Source organism: Capra hircus (genome assembly GCF_001704415.2).
Source record: "Capra hircus breed San Clemente chromosome X unlocalized genomic scaffold, ASM170441v1, whole genome shotgun sequence".
In the NCBI taxonomy this organism is placed as follows: domain Eukaryota; kingdom Metazoa; phylum Chordata; class Mammalia; order Artiodactyla; family Bovidae; genus Capra; species Capra hircus.
Window position 1 is genome coordinate 45,742,393 of NW_017189517.1, and position 26,572 is coordinate 45,768,964.

Genomic DNA, 26,572 nt, shown 5'->3' on the forward strand with positions numbered 1-26,572 from the left:
TTACTCCTTGGAAGAAAAGTTATGACCAACCTACACAGCATATTAAAAAGCAGACACATTACTTTAGCAAGAAAGGGCCATCTAGTCAAAGCTATGGATTTTCCAGTAGTCATGTATGGATGTGAGAGTTGGACTATAAAGAAAGCTAAGCACTAAAGAACAGATGCTTTTGAACTGTAGTGTTGGAGAAGACTTGAGAGTCCCTTGGACTGCAAGGAAATCCAACCTGTCATTCCTACAGGAAATCAGTTCTGAATATTCATTGGAAGGACTGAAGCTAAAGCTGTAACTCCAATACTTTGGCCACCTCATGCGAAGAGTTGACTCATTGGAAAAGACCCAGATGCTGAGGCAGATTGAAGGTGGGAAGAGAAGGGGACAACAGAGGATGAGATGGTTGGATGGCATCACCAACATGATGGACTTGAGTTTGAGTAGGCTCTGGGACTTGGTGATGGACAAGGAGGCCTGGTGTCCTGCAGTCCATGGGGTCGCAAAGAGTCGGACACAACTGAGTGACTGAACTGAACTGAACTGATTGAACTGAGCTACTGAAAGCCAATGATTAGAGGCATGGTAGGAGCCCTTAGAGCTTTTATAGAGAATAGGTGTCCAGAAGGAGATTGTAGCTAGGGGGATAAAATAACTATGATATAGTAGGATGACATTCAAGAGGTGAAGAGGAAGAGAGTGCAGCTATACATACATATTTTTTGCTTTGTCTCTTGCCAGCACCAAATGCTTTCTTTAAAGCGGCAAATACTTTGTGGCCTCTACCCAAACACTAACTGTCTGTGTTTCTCTCACACTTAAATATGTAAGTTTTATCCAATATAAATGTGACACTGAAATGGTGAAGTGGTTTAAAAACAAAATGTTGGCTAGTTTATGTTGGCACGGCTTCCCAGGTGGTGCTAGTGGTAAAGAACTTGCCTGTCAATGCAGAATATTTAAAAGATGAGGGTTCAATCCCTGGGTCAGGAAGATCCCCTGGAGGAGAGCATGGCAATCCACTCCAGTATTATTGCCTGGAGAACCCCATGGACAGAGGAGCCTGGCAGGCTACAGTCCATAGGGCAGCAAAGAGTTGGACATGACTGAAGTTATTTAGCATGCAACTACATAGGCAGGAATTTTGATACTGCAACAACAGAGTAAGTGTAAATCCATGGTTCTAAAAGTGTGTGCCCCAAACCAGGAGCATCAACAGCATCTGGGAATCTGCTAGAAATACAAATTCTTGGATCCCACGCCAGACCTACTAACTCAGCAATTCTATAGGTGGAGCCAAAAAACTCTCTTTTAACTACTCCAGGTGATTCTGATGTTTGCTCAAGTTTGAGAACATCTGACATAAGACAGTGTTTGCTGAGAAGACGATGAAGACTTTCATAATCAGGATTCATGCTCAAAATTTAAGACTGCTCTAAATACCCTCCATACCATACTGTATACCTGCATAGCCACAGGACAGAGATAAAACAACTAGTAAAAGCAAGGATATTTGGTTTGTGTATAAATATATATATATGCCTTTGTTTTTGCTGTTTGGCCAACAGGCATGTGGGACCTAAGTTTCATAAGCAGGGATTGAACCCACGCACTCTGCAGTGGAAGTTCAGAGTCATAACCCCTGAATCGCCAGGGAATTCCCAGATATATTTGGTACATTTCACAGAGTAGGCAAATTCCAGCTCTGAGTTATTCAGTACTAACTGAAATATCTAGAAGTATGAAAACACAGTTAATGACTCTATTTAAAATCTGACTCACATTGCAGGTAAAGACATCAATTTTCTGTAGTATCTCAGCCTTGAAATCAGACATTGCAATTTATCATGGACCCCAAATTTATAAGAGATACAGAAAGAACAGAGAATAATGAAGAACCAAACAGAAGAAAAAATGGGGGGAGGAAGATGATCTCATATACTATCCATAATACTCTGTAACACAAGGTTTTTTCCCTTTTGATTGGAATATGACTTACATACAGTGAAATTCATCATTGACAAAACACGGTCATGCAGCTTCTAACACAAACGAGACATAGAACACTTCCACCCCATCGAAATATTTTCTCATTTCCCTTTACAATCAGTCACTTTTCTTTACTCCCAGCCATGTGGCAACCATGTATCTGGTTTGTGTCCCTATAGTTTTTCTTGCTCCAAAATGTAATTAGAAATGTAATCATACTGTATACAGGTTTTAGTGTCTGGTTTCCTTCACTTAGCACAAACAGGATATTCAACTATGTTGTTGCATGTACTAGTAGTCCATCAGTTTTTATTGTATGTGTATAACACAATTTTTTTTTCCATTCGTCAATTGATGAATATCTGGGTTGTTCCCAAGTTTTCATGATTATGAACAAAGCTGCTATAGGCATTCACATGTAAGTGTTTATGTAAGCATAAGTTTTCCTGCCTCCTGAGAAATCTGTATGGAGGTTACTATGCCTTTGACTGTGTGGATCACAATAAACTGTGGAAAATTCTGAAAGAAATGGGAATACCAGACCACCTGACCTGCCTCTTGAGAAATCTGTATGCAGGTCAGGAAGCAACAGTTAGAACTGGACATGGAACAACAGACTGGTTCCAATTAGGAAAAGGAGTAGGGCAAGGCTGTATATTGTCACCCTGCTTATTTAACTTCTATGCAGAGTTTATCATGAGAAACACTGGGCTGGAGGAAGCTCAAGCTGGAATCAAGATTGCCGGGAGAAATATCAATAACCTCAGATATGCAGATGACACCACCCTTACGGCAGAAAGTGAAGAAGAACTAAAGACCCTCTTGATGAAAGTGAAAGAGGAGAGTGACAAAGTTGGCTTAAAGCTCAACATTCAGAAAAATAAGATCATGGCATCTGGTCCCATCACTTCAAGGCAAATAGATGAAGACACAGTGGAAACAGTGTCAGACTTTATTTTGGGGGGCTCCAAAATCACTGCAAATGATGATTGCAGCCATGAAATAAAAAGATGCTTACTCCTTAGAAGAAAAGCTATGATCAACCTAGACAACATATTAAAAAGAAGAGACGTGACTTTGCCAAGAAAGGTCTGTCTAGTCAAAACTATGGTTTTTCCAGTGGTCATGTATGGATGTGACAGTTGGACTATAAAGAAAGCTGAGTGCTGAAGAACTGATGCTTTTGAACTGGGGTGCTGGAGAAGACTCTTGAGAGTCCCTTGGACTGCAAGGAGATAAAACCAATCAATTCTAAAGGAAATCAGTCCTGAATATTCATTGGAAGGACTGATGCTAAAGATGAAACTCCAATACTTCAGCCACCTAATGTGAAGAACTGACTCATTGGAAAAGACCCTGATGCTGGGAAAGACTGAAGCAGGAGGAGAAGGGGAAGACAGAGGATGAGATGGTTGGATGGCATCACCAACTCGATGAACATGAGTTTGAGCAAGCTCCAGGAACTGGTGGTGGACAGGGAGGCCTAGCATGCTGCATGCAGTCCATGCCCAACTCACAAAGAGCTGGCCACTAGTGAGTGACTGAACTGAACTCGGCTGTTTCCAGGTTTTGATCATTATGAACAGTGCTGCAATAAACATTCATATGTAAGTATTTATGTAAGCATGCATTTTCATTTCTCTTTGGGAAAATAACTAGGGGAGGAATTGTTAGGTTTTAAGATAAGATTTTTGTTTTTTCTTTTTTTAATTTATTTATTTTTAACTAAAAGATAGTTGGTTTACAATATTGTGTTGGTAATCTTTTAAAACTGTTTTCCAAAGTGGCTAGACCATTTAGCATTGCTTCAGCAAAGCATGCATGTGCAGCAGTGCATGGCTAAGTCGCTTCAGTCATGTCTGACCCTTTGCTGCCCTATGGACTCTAGCCCACCAGGCTCCTCTGTCCATGGGATTCTCCAGGCAAGAAGATTGTAGTGGGTTGTCATGACCTCCTCCAGGGCATCTTCCTGACCCAGGGATCAAACCCATGTCTCTTACTGTCTCCTGCATTGGCAGGCAGGTTCTTTACCACTAGCACCAAAAGTATAATAGTTGTAACTGCTTAAAATCCTTCAAACACTTCATATTGTCAACCGTTTTCACTTTAATCCTGAAAATGTTTTCACATAAAGAAACTGAGAAGAAAATTATTTAAGTAACTTGCAAAACATCATTCCACAAGTTAAATATCAGTTTAAGTACTCACACCCACACACCTAGGTCTGATTCCAAAGCCCATGTTTATTTCAATCACACCATTAGAAATTACTAATAGAACCAGTACATGGTTTTCTATAACACCTGGCTAATGGCTCCAGCCAGAACTCACAGAAGAATCTGTGGTTCTTCCAGAATTGCATTGAGCTTAAACCTACATATCTATGTTTAGACAAAGAATTATATATTTTCTATTATTTAATAGCTTACTTCATTCATTTAGGTGTAATGGCTAGTTTTCAATGCACATGTTTCTTGTCTTTCAAAGTCCTAAGCTTCTTATCTATGAAATACTACCGAAGAAAAATATTTGGAAACTCCATCTAAAACTTGCAATCAAGATTTAAGCAGCAGCTTATTGGAAAGAACAGAGTTAGATGTAGTGAAAGGTTTTTGGTTTTTTTGGTCGTTATTGTTAATATGGGTTATAGCCCATAATCTCATTTCTTGGCATTAACACGTTGATGATTTGGGGACTTCTCTGTTGGTCCAGCGGTCAAAACTCCACACTCCCAGCACAGGGGGTCTGGGTTCAATCCCTAGTCAGGGAGCTAGATCTCACATGCTGCAACTAACGATCCTACTTGCCACAACTAAGGCATGGTGCAGCCAAATAAATAAATAATTTTTGACAAACGTATTGGTAATTTTATTTCATCAAGTTACCTAAGTTAGGGTTGTCTTGACATGCTACATATCCACCATCATATTTGTAGTGATCACTTAACAGCAGACCAGGTAGAACAAATGAACCACCCAAACAAACAAACAAAAATAGAAAGATCACTGAGGACAGTTAATGTATGTGTGAGCAAGAGCCCAAGAAAAGATCTGAACACTGAAAAAGAAGCCAGGAAGATGTTCCAGGGAGGAAGAGGACTGACCCACAATGAGACAATATTTTCTGACCTTAGATATAAAAGGTATGGCTATATACCCTGATATTGCTCAAGAAGTTACAAATTAGAGATCTTTTCCCACGTTTACTCAGAGGTCAGAAATATAACTCTCCATTCATCAATGGGGTATCTCTGTGAGATCACAGAGTGACATGGTTAAATATATAAGCTTTATAAGAAGACAGATCTAGGTTCCAATCCCATCTCTATCATATTCTAGCTGTGTTACTTTCGATCAGTTACTTAAAATCTCTAAGCGTGTTTCCTTGTCTACAAAATAGGGATGAGAATAGTACCTATACCTCATAAGGCCTTTGCTACTATTAAATGAAATCATGTACAGTGAAGCTTGCATTAAGATATTTCTAAAAATGTTAAAAATAAAAAACTTTAGCACTCCTTAAATCTCCTTACCCAAAATACAGTATGAATTTCAGGCATATTCTTCTTAAAAATTATTAACACTTAATAACATTTCTTCATTTATTGAAAAGTATTTTAAGTATATGAAACATGCAGAAGACTCTAACAAGATACTAGAGGGACTCCCGGCAGTCAAGTGGTTAAGACTGCACTTCCAATGCGGGGGGCATGGGTTTGATCCCTGGTCAGGGAAATAATCGCCTACATGCCACATGGTATGCCCAAAATAAATAAATAAAAATAAAAAATAGATACTAGACTTCTACACGTTGACTTTTTAAAAAAGATTTCATGACTTGATATTTGGTACTCAAATCACATCACTTGCTTTCTTTAACTTGCTGTTATTCCACTTTCTGTATATTCATTACTATATTTAGTTCTGGCCAATTCACAGTGAAATAGACATAGAAGTCACAGTGGTAGGGGAAGGGGAGACGTGGAGATAAAAGTATATTTATAGCCCATGAGTAATTCTGGCAGAAAAATATCAAAACACATTAAGGTTCTAAAACAAAAATCTGCCCCAGGCTTTCAGAACTTCTGAAGTCATTATTTCTAAAGGGCCCACTTACACTCATTGGCATGCTCTAAATTTAAAAAAAAAAAATCTTATCTGTAATGAAAGTATCAGAGGATTCATTGAACCCTATGGCCATGAGAAAGCAAGATTCTCCCCTCTCTGGCTCTCCAGGGCCAAAAAAATGTGAAGGAAACTCTATAAATGTGCCTATTTTATGAGGGAATGAGATTCTGTTCCTTCACAGTCTCTAAAAACTTTAACCTCTTTTATCCATAAGTTGGATATTTGGACCCTGAATTATTTAATTATAGTTCACATAAATATAACTTAAAATCAGACAATGGATGGATGAGTTCAGTATTCTATATGTAAAAGAGACATATAGGAAGTAGCGACAACATGCACATTTATGATTAGACTCTGGATTCACGTCTTTCTTTCAAAAGGGTTGAAGCTAAAATTAGAAAGTGCTTTCCTGAGTCAGCAGTGACTGAGCTGGAAAACTCAGCAGTGGCCACAGGACTGGAAAAGGTCCATTTTGACTGAAACCCCAAAGAAAGGCAATAGCAAAGAATGCTCAAACTACCACACAGTTGCACTAATTTCACATGCTAGTAAAGTAATGCTGCAAATTCTCCAAGCCAGGCTTTAGCAGTATGTGAACTGTAAACCTCCAGATGTTCAAGCTGCATTTAGAAAATGCAGAAGAACCAGAGGTCAAATAGCCAACATCCACTGGATTATTGAAAAGGCAAGAGAGTTCTAGAAAAATATCTATGACTATGCGGATCACTACAACTGTAGAAAATTCTGGAAGAGATGGGAATACCAGACCAGCTGAACTGCCTCTTGAGAAATGTGTATGCAAGTGAGGAACCAACACTTAAAACTGGACATGAAACAACAGACTGGTTCCAAATAGGAAAAGGAGTACGTCAAGGCTGTATATTGTCACCCTGCTTATTTAACTTATATGCAGAGTACATCATGAGAAACGCTGGGCTGGAGGAAGCACAAGCTGGAATCAAGATTGCCAGGAGAAACATCAATAACCTCAAATAGGCAGATGACACCACCCTTATGGCAAAAAGCGAAGAAGAACTAAAGAACCTCTTGATGAAAGTGCAAGAGGAGCGTGAAAAAGCTGGCTTAAAGCTCAACATTCAGAAAAATAAGATCATGTCATCTGGTCCCATCACTTCATGGCAAATAGATGGGGAAACAGTGGAAACAGTGGCTGACTTTATTTTGGGGGGCTCCAAAATCACCGCAGATGGTGACTGCAACAATGACATTAAAAGACGCTTACTCCTTGAAAGAAAAGTTATGACCGACCTAGACAGCATATTAAAAAGCAAGAGACATGACTTTGCCAATAAAGGTCTGTCTAGTCAACGCTATGGTTTTTCCAATAGTCATGTATGGATGTGAGGATAAAGAAAGCAGAGCACCAAAGAATTGATGCTTTTGAACTGTGGTGTTGGAGAAGACTCTTGAGAGTCCCTTGGACAGCACAGAGATCCAACCAGTCTATCCTAAGGGAAATCAGCCCTGAATGTTCATTGGAAGGACTGATGCTAAAGCTGAAACTCCAATATACTGGCCACCTGATGCGAAGAACTGACTCATTTGAAAAGACCCTGATTCTGGGAAAGATTGAAGGTGGGAGGAGAAGGGGATAACAGAGGATGAGATGGTTGGATGACATCACCGACTCAATGGACATGAGTCTGAGTGAACTCCAGGAGTTGGTGATGGACAGGGAGGCCTAGTGTGCTGCATACCATGGGGTCACGAAGAGTCGGACATGATTGAGCAACTAAACTGAACTGAACTGATCCTGAGTCCCATAAGCAGTAAAGGCAATGAGTCTCATGTGCGGGCGTCCAATATTAGTCATGTCATCCCTTTATCACTGTTTGTGCACTGCTAAAGGCTAGTATAAAGGGTTATGTGTTCTGTACAAAGGATTTTATTTCCCTCTAATGGTGTTCTGTTCCCATGTGTAATCTCATACTACAACCCAAATCACAAGAAGATCAAATAAAACGAATGATAGTTCAGAGATTCGTCATGGAGTTGAGAAAGTTGGTAAAATTGCAAGATATAAAACAACTAATTCAAAGCATTGAGTAGACTTCAAAATAATTCCAAATAGTGTTTACATATTTTAAGACCAGGGAAACATCTTATTTTAACACGGATATTGCCAATGTAATATTTTTGAATGAAATTAAAACCAAACCTTAGTTTCTGGTCCCCATGGAAAGAAAAGGTCCTGGGGTGATTAAAAGCAATGCACAACCTAATGCAAGCAGTATCATACCTTCAATCCACAGGTCGATATCTCCAAAGAGTGGCCAAGAAAACCTTAGACTTCTCAGCATTTTTAAACTATTATTTGTTCAGCTAAATCAACTTCATAGATAATTCTACTATCAATAGCATACCACCATGAAAAAATAAATGTTAACAACAAAAACAAAATGGATTTGTATATGCTATGACGGCCCTGGTCTTAAAACTTACATCCACTCAGGTTTGTCTACATGAAAGCAAATACAGTACCCTTCAGCATTTCAATGTCCTTCAAAACTATTTATCATGGTAGATTAGTGCATCAACTATTTCTGACCAAGTTAAAAATCTATTATGATACTGCCATTTCCAGATATCTGTGCATGTTCTTTTGAAGCATGACATTCAATGACCACTTATTTCACCTGATTCATAAAAAGGTTGAATATGTCAATTTTCCAGCTCTGCCTCTTAGTCCTTTTGAATTCAATACTGAAACAGATTATAATTTCCTTAGAAAATACCAAAGAAGACAATCCATCTCTCCCTATATCCTCTCATTTTTGCTTTGAGAGGGTTTTACCTGGCTCATTCATTCTCTCCATCAGGTCTCACTGGAAAAATCCTGCTCTGTTTCATGCTACTCACAAATTTTTCTTTAAAGAATTCCTCACAAAGGAGGAAATGTGTGTGCTTTTCAGTTGTTCTTGGGTCAGGAATTACCCTGGAGAAGGAAATGGCAACCCACTCCAGTACTCTTGCCTGGAGAATTCCAGGGACAGAGGAGCCTGGCAGGCTACAGTCCATGGGATCACAGAGAGTTGGACGTGACTGTGGGACTAACTTTCTTTCTTTCTTTACTAAATAAAACCAAATTTCTCTTAAATATTTACAACAAATTGTAAACACCTTACATACAAAAATCTCCTAAAGGCAATAGTTTAAGTAAAATTCTCCTTCAAAGGGTAAAAGATTCTTATTGATTAAAATCACTTTCTTAAGCTCTCAAAATATTTTGGAGACAGTCATAATGACTTAAGTCCAAATCTTTTAAAATGTCGAACAGGTTACAGAATAATGAATATTTTTATCCCCACTCTCCATTAAAAATATTGCTAGAAAAAGATATGAGATGGCCTTAGCCCATAGTAACAATGAAAACAAAATGTACAAAAAATGTGAATAAAATTAAAAATAGAATCTTAAATTTATAGTAAGTAGAGGGGAAGCAGGGAAAAAGATCAATCTAAATATTCAAACATAAGCTGGTCATATTTTAAATATTCTTCATATGTTTGAATTGTGAGTATAATTATATCAGGACACTTAAAAAACACTTAACTAAAGTCATCTTCTTAGTGATGTAACCAGTCAAACTTAAAATGTTAACTTTCATAAAAAAATGTATTCGTTTATTTTCCTAAGCTAAGTAATATGGTTAAAACTCTATCACACACTCCTCAGGACATCCAATTTCTTTTAATTGTGGAATTTTGTTAAAATGAACTTACTCCAGGAAATCATATTCCTAATCTATAAACCCTGGAAATGAAAGAGAGCTGCCATCAAGTTAATCTGCTATGAATAAGGTAAGAAGTTCTTTGAATGCAAGGAGGAAAACAGAAAGGCATAGAACACACCAGCACACATTGCCATTTTCCCTACACTAATCTGCATGTTATACTGAATGGTTCTGGTGGGCAACAGAGAAGGTCAATGAATATTCCTTCATGGTAACAGGGGTAAGGAGAGTTGAAAGATAATTACCATTTGATGACTGAACAATAGAAAGGCAACAGTCCTTCTCACCTACATAATTAAAGACTCATTATAGAGTGTGATAGCTATGTAGACAAAGATCAAAGAAATTTAATGTTCATGAATACTTTTAGCACAGGGTAACTCTTAGAATGCAAGTAGGTCAAACCAGTCAATCCTAAAGGAAATCAGTCCTGAATATTCAATAGAAGGACTGAAGCTGAAGCTCCACTACTTTGGCCACCTGATGTGAAGAGCTGACTCATTAGAAAAGACCCTGAGGCTGGGAAAGATTGAAGGCAGGAGGAGAAGGGGTCAACAGAGGACAAGACTGTTGGATGGCATCTCTGACCCAATGGACATGAGTTTGAGCAAGCTCTGGGATATAGTGAAGGAGAGGGAAGCCTGGCATGCTGCAGTCCATGGGGTCGCAAAGAGGTGGACACGACTGAGCAAATGAACAACAACCAACAGGTAGTAACAGAGTCGAGAGTAATACAAGAGGTATTTGTCACCAAAGGCACAACTTAGGGACTGAACAACAACAAAGAATCAAAGAATCTGCAACCAAACCACAAAGAATCCACAATCAAACCTCAAAGAATCATTTCTTCGGGTCCTCATGGTAGATGTTAAAAAATTCTTAGCAAGTTCAAATGTTTTATTGTCTCAGAATGTGATCTGTAATGTTAATTTTCTGGTCTTTTCTAGTTTACCTTCATGTAATATTTTAAAATCTCTTTCTTCCAAAACTGAGAAAAATACTGTCATGAATCTGTATGTACATACATGCACTCTTAAAATAGTTAAATATCTTAATACCTTCAATTTTAATCAATTTTTTCAAAGCATAATCATTCAACAATGAACAGTTAAAATCCTTAATAACCCCACATTAAACACCTTGATAATTCTTAAGCCTTATCTAACAGAAATTAAACCCCCAAAGCTCACTATTTTTCTCTTCTACTGTGACATAAATGACCTAAAGCAATGACAACAAAACAAAACAAAAATAATAAACTGTACATGGAATGGAGATAAAACCTTTAGAGGATTACAATGCAGTATAAAGTTCCTAAGTGAAAAAAAAAATATGAACCTTCTACTATATTCAACCTGGCTGGCACTCATTTTCAGAAAAATCTAGAAACATAGCTACTCCTAAAAGTTACACATTTGATGTCTTTTAAAACCTATGAATGCTTTTTAAAGAAAGCATGATGCTTTAACTGCTGAAGTAACTTTGACCTCTTTCAAAAATGCAAAGACTTTCTTTTCAATTAGAACAAGTAAAAACCACAATAAACACTAAAAACTTTAACATGGTTTTATCTTCATTTATAAACAAACTTCCATGAAAGAACATGAACTAATAAGAGTCGTTTAATTAAACTAAGTTACTCCATACTGGTCCTTCATTTTACAGATGAAGAAAACAAGCAATTTCATTGAATTGTGTTAGATCATGAGGGTTTTTAATACCATAACAATGATTGGAATCAATAAATCCTCAGTCATTACATACCTCCCATTCAACTATATTATCAACAATTAACAAATATATCACCAATTAGTGATTATGAGTGTTTTAGGCTATTTTCCTTTCATGAAGGAATACCAGACGCCAGGTAAAAATTTATTTAAATATCGTCAATGTGTATATTTATACATGAAAGCAATACAAGTGAAGTGTTTTTTGTTTGCTTTCAAATTTATTATGGAATCAAGAAGCAAGAGAAATTTTAGGTAATAAACACATTGCAGATGTTCAAACATATATATACTTGCTTTCTACTTCCCATATACCAGTGAATAAAATAGTTGCCTGCTCAGCATAGATACAGAGCCTTCTCATGTTGCAATTCATTATTATAGTTGTAGACATACCAATGACATACAGTAAATACTCACTTCAAAAAATGTACCAAATGTTAACTGATATCTGGCTTGACACAAAAATACTAGTATTAGGAAGCACTTGCAAAAATGGAGCCACTCAACTTTCAGTTCAGTTCAGTTCAGTTGCTCAGTCATGTCCGACTCTTTGTGACCCCATGGACTGCAGCACATCAGGCCTCCGGGTCTATCACCAATTCTGGGGTTCACACAATCACAAGTCTATCAAGTCAGTGATGCCATCCAACCATCTCTTCCTCTGAACTCCCATTCTCCTCCTGCCCTCAATCTTTCCCAGCATCGGGGTCTTTTCAAATGAGTCAGCTCTTTGCATCAGGTGGCCAAAGAATGGGAGTTTCAGCCTCAACATCAGTCATTGCAATGAACATCCAGGACTGATCTCCTTTAGAATGGACTGGTTGGATCTCCTTGCAGTCCAAGGGACTCTCAAGAGTCTTCTCCAACACCACAGTTCAAAAGCATCAATTCTTCAGTGCTCAGCCTTCTTCACAGTCCAACTCTCACATCCATACATGACTACTGGGAAAACCATAGCCTTGACTAGACGGACCTTAGTCGGCAAAATAATGTCTCTGCTTTTGAATATGCCATCTAGGTTGGTCATAACTTTTCTTCCAAGGAATAAGCGTCTTTTAATTTCATGGCTGCAATCACCATCTGCAGTGATTTTGGAGCCCCCCAAAATAAAGTCTGACACTGTTTCCACTGTTTCCCCATCTATTTCCCATGAAGTGATGGGACCAGAAGTCATGATCTTAGTTTTCTGAATGTTGAACTTTAAGCCAACTTTTTCACTCTCCTCTTTCACTTTCATCAAGAGGCTTTTTAGTTCCTCTTCACTTTCTGCCATAAGGGTGATGTCATCTGCCTATCTGAGGTTATTGGTATTTCTCCCAGCAATCTTGATTCCAGCTTGTGCTTCTTCCAGCCCAGCGTTTCTCATGATGTACTCTGCATATAAGTTAAATAAGCAGGGTGACAATATACAGCCTTGATGTACTCCTTTTCCTATTTGGAACCAGTCTGTTGTTCCATGTCCAGTTCTAACTGTTGCTTCCTGACCTGCATACAGATTTCTCAAGAGGCAGGTCAGGTGGTCTGGTATTCCCATCTCTTTCAGAATTTTCCACAGTTTATTGTGATCCACGCAGTCAAAGGCTTTGCCATAGTCAATAAAACTTTAGTTTATTCAGCTTTAGTTTAGGAATAAAAGTTCTTGGTTACAGTGGTCAATCATCTTAAGTTTGCTTCTGATAGAGTTCAGAACATAATACCCCAAAATATGGCACTCTAGCATATTCAGTATCTTAAGCTGAAGGACTAAGAAAAGGACTGAAGCAAGAAAGTCACTATGACCTCATTCTTCCCCAGCCCACCCCTCTTCTTCTCTGAAAGCAGGAGAGAAATCTTCCATGTGAAAGGTACCCATCCTGCCTGTAACTCTAGGAGGGAAGGCATTTGTGTCATCTAACACAGGGAATTAAGGACACAGAAGCCTGTATATATTAACTTTGTTAAACTAACCCTTAGCTTCCTAGTTACTTCTTCATCATGTACTACCCCTAGCCCAAATCCCTTGGTCTTGTCATTTTTTCACAAATTTATTGTTTCTTTGTCTAAAAGGTATAAAAGGTTTTGATTTTGTTCAGTTCTTTGGGTCTCCTTTCTCTTGTGAAGTCTCCAATGTTTATGTACCAAAAAAAAAAAAATCGGTAAAATTTGTATTCTTTTCTCCTGTTAATTTTTATTACGCTAATTTGCAGACCCAGCCAGAGACTCTGAGACGGTCGGGTTTACAGTTTCCTCCTCTACACTTCCAGCTAACTTCCTTAACTTTGCTAACCCTCTGTGCTTTGCCTTGCTCACTCTGGCTATACTAAACTTTTAACAAACGCCATGAACTCTTATTTTGCTGGATAGATCAGTTCCTCTGCCAATTCCTGTCTGCAAATGGAATGAGGCCTGAGTTAGAGTACTGACAATGGAAATACAAAAACTATGCAAGAGATATGTCAAATAAGAATGGGAAATATGATGAACAGGAGTATCAAAGATGAGCCTATATCATACACACAGGGTTCATAGCCAAATCCTTGAATAGATGGATGAGTGTTCCAAGTCCAGAATCATGCTTACCTAAGCGCCACAGTGTGTGTTCAGAATGGTGCTTCTAATCTCCACAGTACTATTTGATCATTCATATTTATCTAGCATCTCTCCTTTCACTATGTTTCAAAAATTGCCAACCACATATCTGAAAAATTAATATGCGTGTATAATTTGCTCTTCGCCCTCAAGATTAACTCTTCTATAGCTGACCCTACTTTTATTACTCTAATTTTCCAAGATTATTTGAAAGACTTGAGAAATGCATGAAGGTGAATATTTGCACCAAACTATTGTCATGAGTAAATTAAGACACATGATTTCAACCTGTAAAATCAGTATTATAATTTATAAACAATATGAAATAATAGCAGAAACCAAAATTAGTGAAAAGCTCACATAGTAATAGCTCAGCGTTACGTATCCTGTATCTTATTTCTGGGAGAAAGTATCAGTCAGTTCAGTCGCTCAGTCGTGTCCAACTCTCTGCGATGCCATGAATCGCAGCACGCCAGGCCTCCCTGTCCATCACCATCTCCCGGAGTTCACTCAGACTCACGTCCATCAAGTCCGTGATGCCATCCAGCCATCTCATCCTCGGTTGTCCCCTTCTCCTCCTGCCCCTGATCCCTCCCAGCATCAAGTATATGACAAAAAAAAAAAAACTGACAGAAGTTTTTTTTCAAGGTACAAAACATGTCATAACGTCAGAGGATATCCCCAGGGCAATATCCCATACCATTTACATTTAAAATATTTTGCCATTTTAATTGATGCTTATAATGCTCACCTCAACAACACTAAAAAACTCTTTAACATTTTCTTTATCAAAGAAAAATGCTTAATGTAGTTTCAGTGTTGGAGTCATTTCAGGGTATTCTTATTCTTGAACAAATGCTAATTCACATATGGAAATTTATGATAACTCAGTTTTTTGAAATCCATTTAACACTCTAGCACTTAGTCTTCAATACTTTTTGATGAATGAATATTAAATACAAAAATTTAAGAAATGATCTCCAGGAACTCTCTTGGAAGCCAGTATTAAGGATGCTATGGTACCCTTAGAATCCACGTGCAATGTGGACTTGATCCCTGGGTTGGGAAGTTCCCCTGGAGAAGACAATGGCTACCTACTCCAGTATCCTGGCCTGGAGAATTCCATGGACTACATGGGGTCACAAAGAGTCAGACATGACTGAGCTACTTTCACACACATTCATATATGAAAACCTAGAGAAGGAAACAGCAATCCACTCCAATATTCTTGCCTGAGAATCCCATGGATAGAGGAGCCTGGCAGGCTACAGTCCATGGGGTCGCAAAGAATTGGACAAGACTGAGCGACTTCACTTTCACTTTCAGAGCAATACTCAGTACTCAGGTCTCATTCTTCAAAACAGAATTAGACCCAATCTGCATATTTTCAGTAATGCTGGGTGCTGCAAAACAGACCTAACAAATATGAGTGGATTGATTCTGGACTTAGAAAGGTTTGAGATTCATATTCATATGGCAAACTACTAAGCTAGCCATCTCACTTGAAGCTGACTTAGATTTTCAAAGTGCACTACAGCGTTATACTCCCTTCTATGTTCTCCCTTCATGGATTCCATCTCAATAGAAGATTTTCAGGTTTCAACTGCCTGATGTGAGAGGCCACACATCTATAGCATTGCTGACCAGGTAGGAAATCTCCCCAAATGAGTTGTCCATTATCTGACACCAGTCGAACAGCCAGGGTCATAGAGCAAACACTGTTATCTATTGCACAAGGATTTTCTTTCAATTGACTGCACAGAATACCTGCACTCCAGGTGCTAGCTGGCATCTTAATCGTGAATTGTCAGCTATCCAGCTCCTATCAAAAGTCCAACAGAAATGATAGATATTCCAGAGGGAGAGCCTCAGGGACATTTCTCAAGTACATCTTGATAGCAGCTTAGATTATGGGGAAGCTGTACACCAGTATTATTACTCTTGGTTTTTGTAGAAATACCATGACTTTATTTATTTATTTTTTTAACTCAGTGGAGGAAATGGACATTCAAAATCCTCTGTACTTTATGGAAAACTATCCAAGACTCAGTTCTACTGTGTTGTTCAATACCTCTCATCTAGAGAAACACAAAATAAAATTCTCTCAGCTTAGAATTAGAAAGAATGTCTTTACCTGGAAAAAATAAATGCAATATCATTCATCAGATAACAGTTATATCTATTAATATTCTGCCATCTTCCCCCCTTGGCTACAGGGTAGATTGGAACCATTTTATACTCAAATCACTACCTGGCATTGTCCTAGGCATTTTGAAAACTACCAGGTTTACTTGGAGCTTATATGTTTATCCGGACTTCCCTGGTGGCTCAGACGGTAAAGTGTCTGTCTACAATGTGGGAGACCCAGGTTCGATCCCTGGGTCAGGAAGATCCGCTGGAGAAGGAAATGGCAACCCATTCCAGTACTATTGCCTAGAAAATCCCATGGACAGAGGAGCCTGGTAGGCTACAGTCCATGGGGTCGCAAAGAGTTAGACACGACTGAGCGACATTCCTATATGTTTACCCACATCTTAGTGGGATATCTGCATCTATTATTGAGAGCTGCAATTGCTTTAATAAGAGTCCCATAACAATAAGTGTATAAAACTCTAATGTGTGTCCAAGATCTTTACTTAAGTTAATTCATATAAACCAAAATACAAATATTTCAAATGACACATATTTAGAAGCTTTCCCTTCCCAAGGCAAATGTTGAATATATAGAAAATACAATAAAATGCATATAAAATAGTTTTAAATGGAAGCTCACCTTCTATTAAGAAATCCATTTAAATTTTGTGCCTAGACTCTACTGCTATATATTATATACCTTTAGACAATTGTAATATATCCAGATTGGTTTTCAAATTTAAAACACAGCATTTAAACAAGAAAATGTACTGCCTTCGTGGAACTTCCTATGTCATATAATAAAGCCAACATAGGAGTCATCATTTATTCTACTTTAATGTCTATAACTTCTTACTGAAACAATACTTCAGAAACTTGAGTCAGTATTTGCTGTTCCTATGTTTTTCATTTTCAAAATAATACAGAACACATAGATCTACTTTGGTTCTGTTATGAGATATAATACTGAATCTGCCTTAAACTAAAATTCTGTTTTAAAGCTAATATTATATTTAAAAAGTTCAATATCACTGAATTTATGGGACCAACTTAGCTAAATGAGCCAACATGGTTGCCATGAATACAAATTGTTGACCAAGATTTTAAAAGAAAGTATAAAATTTGACTTAACTATTCTGAATTTACTATTTTCTAGTGTATATAAAAATGTAGTAGGGTCCTCTAAAACAATTTATGCATTTGAAAGTTAAAGCGAACAAATTTAAAATACAACCTTGATTTTGCGATGCTGCATATAATGGTGCCTTATGAGGTGTGCTCACAATTTTAAGTCCTATTCACATTTCTGCACCACAAAAAATTGCCCTCATTATTCTGTTTTTCATAGGTAGTCCAATACAAAATGTTCTGAAGGTATTGATCTGCATCTAATGTTATATTAACTTTCTAAGTAGTGTCAGCTGCTTTGCCAAGCTTTTAATACATTTAATATAGGCTGTTTAAATAGTTATTAACATTCATAATTCAGAAAGTACTTTCTATTCCTAATTTGTATTACTGTCAACAGTCAGCTATTTTCATTATGATGATTGTGTTAAAATGCATATTAATGTGCTAGACAAAAATGTTTAAATCTAAAAGGAACTTAAAAGTATCAAGTAAAAACAAATGCAAATAACTACACATATAGAAACTGTACGAGATATCTAATGTTTTTTCACCTGCTTGAAAACTGACTGAGGAAGCCATCATCACATAAAGGGCAAATATACACACTATCTCATGAGTTTGGCTGATTAACTAAGATACCAAGCCAAAAAAAAAAAAAAGTTTCTCCATGGGATAATATACCCTACAATCTATAAGGCTATTTCAGCAACAACTCTGAAAGAATTCTACACAACCAAAATTCTCATACTATTCTTCAAACCAATATTTGTTGTTTTTGTCATATGTTAAGAAAGCTTAGTAACAATGATTTATTGCTACACATTTCTCTGGATCTTCATACAATATATTGCCAAATACCTATACATCCTATAATAGGTTGGCTGGGAACAAAATTGTTCAAACTCATTGGTCATTTCTCAGCAGACACAGCTTCCTTTCATAAACTTTAGTAAAGAAATATGAACAAAAATCTGTAAGTAACAACACAGTTCTCATTCTAAAACCCACAGACCATGATATGTGCAAAGTCTAATTCGATTTGTGATAGCAGATTGGGATTTATTTTATAGTCAAAACTCATGGATTTTTAGGGTGTTAAACAGAGTTGTAAATGTCAGAGGAGTGTGTAATTTCCTCAGTTCTGTCATGCTACAGTAAAGATTTGAAGCAGCAGACCAGTGTTACAGCTCAGTTTTATTTGGCAAGCAAAGCATAGTACATCCTCTAGGCATGAGGGCGGGCCAACCCCAAAAAACAGAGGGGCTCAATCTTGGCTCCTCTTTTTATGTTTTGTCTCCTCCCCCTGAGCCTACACTATGTAAACTGGGCTAGCCAGGAGGGCTGTTTGTTTCACCTGAGGTTCTCACTCTGATCCTCGGATTTTCTTTTGTTTCATCTTTGCAGGCTTTTTCCTTTCTTTGTCTTGCCACTGCCATTTTGGACTCCTTTTTCCTATTCTAACTACCTAACATAAACATTCCATTTCATTAACTCACCATGCGACCATAAAAAGACCATTGTGGAAAGCAAGCTATTTTATCTATGAAGTGAAGTCGCTCAGTTGTGTCCAACTCTTTGTGACCCCATGGACTGTAGCATGCCAGGCTTCTCAGTCTATGGGATTTTCCCAGGCAAGAGTACTGGAGTGGGTTGTCATTTCCTCCTCCAGGGGATCTTCCTGACCCAGGGATCGAATCCAGTTCTCCCACATTGTAGGCAAACGCTTTACCCTATGAGCCACCAGGGAAGCCTGGTATTTTATCTATACCGGATGAATATGTGAATATGGTTCAAATCAAACCAACAGGTTTCACTCCTGTGAAGAGGAAGTTAGCTTCATTCTTTTTCTCTGATTACATCTAAAAATGCATGGCCACAAAATAGAGCCAGATTAATGCAAACTCATTATCACTGTTGGAGAAGTATTGGTTGTTATTCATGATGGGTCAATATCTACATCAAATCACACTTTATTGTATATAAATTACACCATGCCTGCCATCGTGAAACAAATAAGACGGCAAGAGGTTCCCTTCCCCAGAGGAGTCTAAAATCTAACTTAGAAAAGCAAGCATACATGCATGAAACTATTATGGAGCAGAGGCAGGTACAGGTGAATGTATACAGTACAAAATAAATGTTAAAGGAATTGATAGTAAGGGAGTGATTTGGGATATGGCCAGTTAATGATGGCTTATAAAAGGGATTGACTGAAATGGACATTATTCTGTTTAATTTTCTGAAATGACTGTACTTTGAGAATGTTTAGCAAAACTATTAGTGTGTATGGGTGCTTAAATCTTATTTCACTATGGGCTGAACACAAGGAAATCAGTTTAAACTGTGGTACAGAAGCAAATCAGTCATGAGAGGCCAAATGTCCAGATTCTAAAGAATAGAAGCTCTGGAAAATAGTTATATAACAGAGACTTAGAGACTACTTCCTCTAATATTTTAAAGGAAACTATATCCTAAGTCTAATCAGAGTATTTTTTTTCTTTTTTGGCCAACCCAATACTTCTTATTGATTTTTTAGATACATTTCAAAAGCTGATAATTAAATTAGCTCTTTTCTTTTCATTATTTTGAGGTACAGTAATTTATCTCCATGCATAAATCATTATTTTTATTTCCATTGGTTTTACACTCCCTACTGAAATTATGATTATATTTAATGATTAATTCATTTTTTTTTACATTTAACCACCAAGTCTTTTTTCCATTATAATCTTTTTGTATTTAAAATTTTTTATACAACTGTAAAGGTTACTTTCCATTTATAGTTCCCCTTGTTATACAGTATCTTACACCTAGTAGTTACTTCCCTTTTCGCCACCACCCACTGGTAACCACTAGTTTGTTATTTCTATCCATGAGTTTGGAGCACATTATGCTAAATAAAGTAAGTCAGGCAGAGAAAGACACTACATGATATCACTTTATGGAATCGAAAACATCCAACAAACTAGTGAATATCGAGTCTTCTTTTTTTTTTTAAGCATTATTCTTACAAGAGGGCTTCCCAGGTGGTTTTATTGGTAAAGAACTTGCTTGCCAATGCAGGAGACATAAGAAACGCAGATTTAATCCCTGGGTCAGGGAGATCCCCTGGAGGAGGGCATGGCAACCCACACCAGTATTCTTGCCTGGAGAATCCCATGGACAGAGGAGCCTGGTCACAAAGAGTCAGACATGACTGAAGCGACCTAGCATGCACTGTTATCAGAGACAAAGAAAGGACAAACCGAGAATCAGAGAAGGCCATGTGACCGAGGAGGCCGAGACTGGAGTTACGCTGCCACAAGCCAAGAAGTGCCATAAGCTGCAGAAGCTCTAAAGATCCTCTCTTAGAGCCTTAGGAGGGACCTGATTGCCAACACCTTGATATCAGACTTCTGGCCACTTGAACTGTGAGAGAATACATTTCTGTTGTTTGAAGTCACCCAGTTTTTGGTAACTGTTATGGAAGTCTTAGGAAACTATTAACAGAACAATGAAATTAAATGACTCCTGTTGAATTTCAAGGATTCCTTTACTGTTATATAAGAAATAAGACATGATGCACTCAAGTTGATTTTTCCCTCTGTGTTGTTCTTTGTTTTTTATACAGTTTCCTCATCACCGTACAAATTACTCTCTTTCTTGGGTTTATTCTTACTTTGGTTTCCTCCTTTTCTGATTTTGTTGTTGTTGTCTTATTGTTCCTGTTTGTTTCTGTCCAAAAGGAAGACTAATTAGTTGGTTGCTCTGTTGCTTTGATCAGTTATTTTTTGGTTACTGGGAAGGAGGTTTTAAAGTAGAGGGTGGTTAGATAAAATCTTACAACTGTTGGTGGGTTTAAATCTGATGGAAATAGAAAGTATGGTTTATACTACAGAATGATTATTTGCATGTCTAAGGAATAAAAGTCTTTTTTTTTTTAATTTGGGAGCTCTGAGTTAATACATTTAAACATGTTTCTTTCCTGCAGGATTTCTAAAAGCCTTTAAAAAAGCAATGCTAATGTTCGTTGTGGGTGGGGAAAATACTACAGTACTTTCAGAACTTTAACCACATGATGTAGACACAAATCCCACTACCACCACTTTTTGACATTCTTTTTTTTTTTAGGGGTGGGTTGAGAGTGTCTTTATATCAGGAAAAAGAAAGAGTTTTGGTCCAGAGTCAGATGGTAGATAAAAGTCTACGGAAAAGGCTACTGCTTGGGGGTGGCTTACTTGACTTTGGTAAGAATTCACAGTACACTCAGAGGAAAATTAAGGACGCTGCTGCTCTTTGGTTTTTTTTTCCCCCTCTGCTCTCCAAACCCACACATACACACAGGAACACTAGAGGCAGTTCATGGTAGCAGTTCATTACATTTTTTCATTCACTCAGCTTTTAATGCCACAAGTGTGTGTGTGTTAGTTGCTCAGTCGTGTCCAACTCTTTGCGACCCCATGGACTGCAGCCCACCAGGCTCCTTTGTCCATGAGATTTTCCAGGCAAGGATACTTGAGTGGGTTGCCATTTCCTTCTCCAGGGGATCTTCCCAACCGAGCAATCGAGGCCGGGTCTCCTGCACTGCAGGCAGATCCTTTACCGACTGAGCTACAAGGCCACAAGGACTAAAGCTAAATGCACAGTATACAGCACAAACAAAACATAATCTCTGCCCTTCAGGAAGCGTCCACATAGAAACTTTCTTATTTTAATAAAGTTCCTGTATTGGCGGGACTTGACAAGCTCATATCCCCTTCTTAGGGAAGGACTCTCCAGAGACACTTTCTAGGGTGGAAAAAATCTGGACCATATCACTGTGCCCGCTTCTCCCTTAACAAGGACAAACCTGAGTCAATTCGGAACTGTCACCTGACCAGTGGCGTGGCTAGCACTTAAACAGGCCTGTAGGCTGAGGTGGCCTGGCATGAACACCTGTGCCAGAGCAGAAACAAATGGGAACCAGAGTCACCCCATTAAGAATTCAAAATGGGGAATACAGAGAAGGCCAGGGAGTTAATGTCAGGGAAAAAAGCCGACCCATGTAGAGTCCATGTTCACAATGGAACGAATCAGGGACAGGCACCATGAATTTCTGCTGCTGTGCTGGAGACTCACGACGAAAATAATCAGGCTCTAGGACCACCTTTGGATGTCAAGTGACCTTCCATATCAGCCTCCATGAGGCACAGCTATACAGCTGTCGCTAGAATTTCTGTGAAATTTCTAGCTCTTTCATTGCAGCATGTAACATGTCTCCCTGCTTCTACCCAGAGTTATCCCTTAAAAATCTCTTCAGGTCAGGTTCACTACTCTCCTCGACACCCTCTAGTAGCTTCCCAGCTCACTCAGCGTAAAAGCCACAGTCCTACCAACGGGTCACAATTCTCTGCCTCCCGCCACACTGTGCTTTTTGACATTCCTAGAACAGGCCGAGCATTTGCTGCAGACGTTTCCTGTCTCTCAGAATGGTCTGCCTCCCGTGGACATCAGAGCTCACTTCCACACTTTCTTTAGACTTCTGCTCACATGCCATTAAAGTCAGGGAGGCCTTCACTGGCCATATGATACAAAATAGCAACATTCTCTCCCAGGACAGATCACAACCTGACAATTCATGCATGTGTATATATGTGTGTATATACATATGTTTATTTTATTAATTGTCTGACTTCTCTTACTAGAATGTAAGCTCCATAAGGACAGACCCCAAATGGACAAGGGGAATTTGTTATTCCTTTATGGGATATCCATCTGCTATACGAAAACAAACTACATAATATTGAATGTTACTTATTGACCCGCTCCAACCTAAGGTATTACCAAACAATTAACACATAATAGTAAAATAACCTTTCTTAATTTATCATATAGTTATGTATCAGAATAATATCATACGGATGGCATTTGAATTACTAGAAGTATCATCGATATGTATGGAGCAAGTGAAAGTCGCTCAGTCGTCTCTGAGTCTTTGCAATCCCATGGACTATACAGCCCATGGAATTCTCCAGGCCAGAATACTGGAATGGGTAGCCATCTCCTTCTCCGGGGGATCTTCCCAACCCAGGGATCGAACCCAGGTGTACCACATAGCAGGCGGATTCTTTACCAGCTGAGCTATTCAGGAAGCACAGAGCAATGAGGTCATTAAAAAAAAAAAAAAAAGGGCTTTCCAATGCAATTCTATATATTCTTAAGATATAATTACACTTACACTTTATAAATACAATTGTAATTACGCTTGAAATAATAAATGCATTGGTTTAATGCACTTAAAACATTGGTGATTTTTAATCAGTAAAAATGCAGGCACAGTGTGTTATAGTGTCATTAAAAATTAACAAGTTATATGGCTAAGTTCTCTAAAACTATAATAAAAATAAAGTTTTGTTTCTTAAACTGGTAGATGAAAAACATAGGTATTTTTATATTCCCCTTTATACCTGTTGCTAAAATATTTCACAGTTTTTTTTTTTAACTCAAGTCAGGCAAATTTTAATGAAAGAAATAAAGTCAAAAGATTTAGTATGTGACTAGAATGAAAGGAGGATATTTTAAAAGACTTTCCTTATTGTGAGGTAGTATAAAGAAGTGGATAAGGACCCAGCATTGGAATCTTAGCTCTGACAGTTACTAGCCATATAGCATTAAAGTGGAGCAAATTACTTAACCTTTCTGAGCCTCAAGTTCCTCATCTATAAAATGTGAACAATATTAATACTAATCATTATGATTCTCTGGTTTTATGTGTGTATTTCACGTTCTTAGAACATTTCCTGGAAGATAATAAATGGTATATATGTAAGTATTTCTTGCTATCATTTTTTAAAATATTTTAAAGATGCCTGTAGGGCATCTGGGAAGACATTTGGAGATGAATGTCTGAATTTCAAGAGCAAAGTCTGAGCTGGAAACATAAATCTAGCCATCACAGGGGCACACACACATACACACACATATACACACACTCTCTCTTTTAGAACAGTACCTAGCAGACAATAAGTACTATATAAATGTTAATGTTAACTATTATAATTTTAATAAGCATTTCAGAAATCAATTAAATTTAAGCTTATTAAAATGAAAGCTAATACTTATTGCATAAGTAAGTGCTCACTAAAAGTTTAATGACTGAAAAGTATTCGCAGTTGTTACCTTTTTTGTTCATCATCATAAAAGGTGAATAGAAATTATAAAAATAAGACAATTCACAGTTCTCAGATTATACTCAACATATAAATCTAAATTTAGTAGATAAAACATTACTAGTAGTTGTAACAATAATATTAACCTTGACTTGAAAACATTTTCAAATTTATTTATTCCATTTAGAATCAATTTTAATACAAATCCAGTCATTTCTTATGTCTATGAGCTATAGAAAACCCCCAGGGGCTAATAATAATCAATTATGTTCTTCAGGCTCCTCAGAATTAAATGTCCCTGCCCAAAACAGTCAACAGTATTTCTCCAGAATTTCTATCTTATCCTCAAAGATGTGGCTCACATCTAGGGCAGAACTGGAGAGGAAGGGGAGCACTGGCCAAATTTATTCACTGTGTAAACAAAATTGAAAAGTAAGTCTGCATGCCAAGTGGATGATTTACAATGAATCTGAGACATCTGCTAACCCTAACATGCACTAAATATGCAGGTATGGCAATCTAGCAATTGTTATTGCCTTAAAATGTTTGTTGATTTCCATTCACATTGTTGATTTCCATCACATTCCATTCACATCCATTCACATATATTCCATTCACAGAATACTTAGTATTCTTCCATTGCTGTCGCTCACCTGCAGCAGAATCCCAGTAAAGCTCAAGAAGTGTAAAGTGGGGAAGAGTGCTAGGTTAATTAACAAAGCTAAAAAGGATCCCAAGTCACAAAGAGAGAGGACAGTTCCTGTCAAAGGATGGGGGAGAGAGTGGGTATGTTCTCTGGCCTTAAATTCAGGTGTACATAGAAGCGTCAGGTCCCAGGCACTAAGGCAACCAAATAAAGTTGTTTGTTTTTTTTTTTTTTTAAGTTGCTATTTTCCTGGTTCTGAAGGAATATTCCTAGAGGGGAAAATTGACTACCTATCCAACCACCAATTGAGTCAACCTGGCAATTAGCAAGTGACCTACCAAGTCATACATGTCAGAATTTAATCTCAGGGTGCCTGAATCTGTATAAGTGATACCACAAAAGAATATTGTCTCTTAGACTACATTCCATACTGAGATTCTAAGGAAGAAATATGCCCCTTGTCTCTCCCTCAGTATGGTTTTCCCCAGGGCAGGCAACCTTTTCAACAGAGTGGTTCAGCATTTCTCTTTGTGAAGACTAGAATTTGGAAAGATTGTCTGATTATTTAAATAACAAACACGTTTTATAGTATGTTAACCACTTGCATCTTTCAAAGGAATATCGCTTATTTCATTGCTTTTGAAGGGGAAAAAAAGTTTAGTTTATGCCTCAGGAAGTTTAAGCAACAATTGGTGATAATTTTTTCTTAGAATTGGCAAAGAAAGGCCACGTTCTGACAGTCTGGACTGCTGGCTTTTAAGAGCTTTTCTCTGTTTTTTCACCTTCTTTTTTGATTGAGACAAGTAATGTTTTTCTCTTCTACCTGTCTAAATGAATATATATAATTTTTCTTTCCACTAATGTAACAAAACCAGTAACTTGAAAGATACCATCTTTAGTGTATGTACAACTTAGTGCTTACTTTATTCAATCATTTAAAAGCCTCACATATTTAATATAACCTATACTAAAATGCATGACTTCCCAAGTGGCACAGTGGTAAAGAACCTGCCTGCCAATGCAGGAGACAAAAGAGACACAGGTTCAGTCCCTGAATGGGAAAGATCCCCTGGAGGAGGAAATGGCGATCCACTCCAGTATTCTTGCCTGGACAATCCCATGGACGGAGGAGCCTGGCGGGCTACAGTCCACGGGGTTGCAAAGAGTCAGACACAACTGAAGCGACTTAGCAGACATGCATACTAAAATACATTATTACAAAAAGGATATAACATATGTTATTGACATCATACACAGAGGAGGAAAAAATCCCTCTGGATAATTAAAATATTAATATTCAAAAGCAAAACTAAAGGCTTTCCAAATGAATTTAGGAAAACAAATCACACAATGAAGATTTGCAAAAGTGC

The 26,572-nt window shown here is 37.7% G+C and overlaps 1 protein-coding gene across 1 annotated transcript in view; it reads right to left on the bottom strand.

The window, feature by feature from the left end:
• Positions 1-26,572, bottom strand: part of DIAPH2 (diaphanous related formin 2) — a gene marked incomplete in the record, with an annotated part of 842,722 nt that overhangs the window by 596,983 nt on the left and 219,167 nt on the right.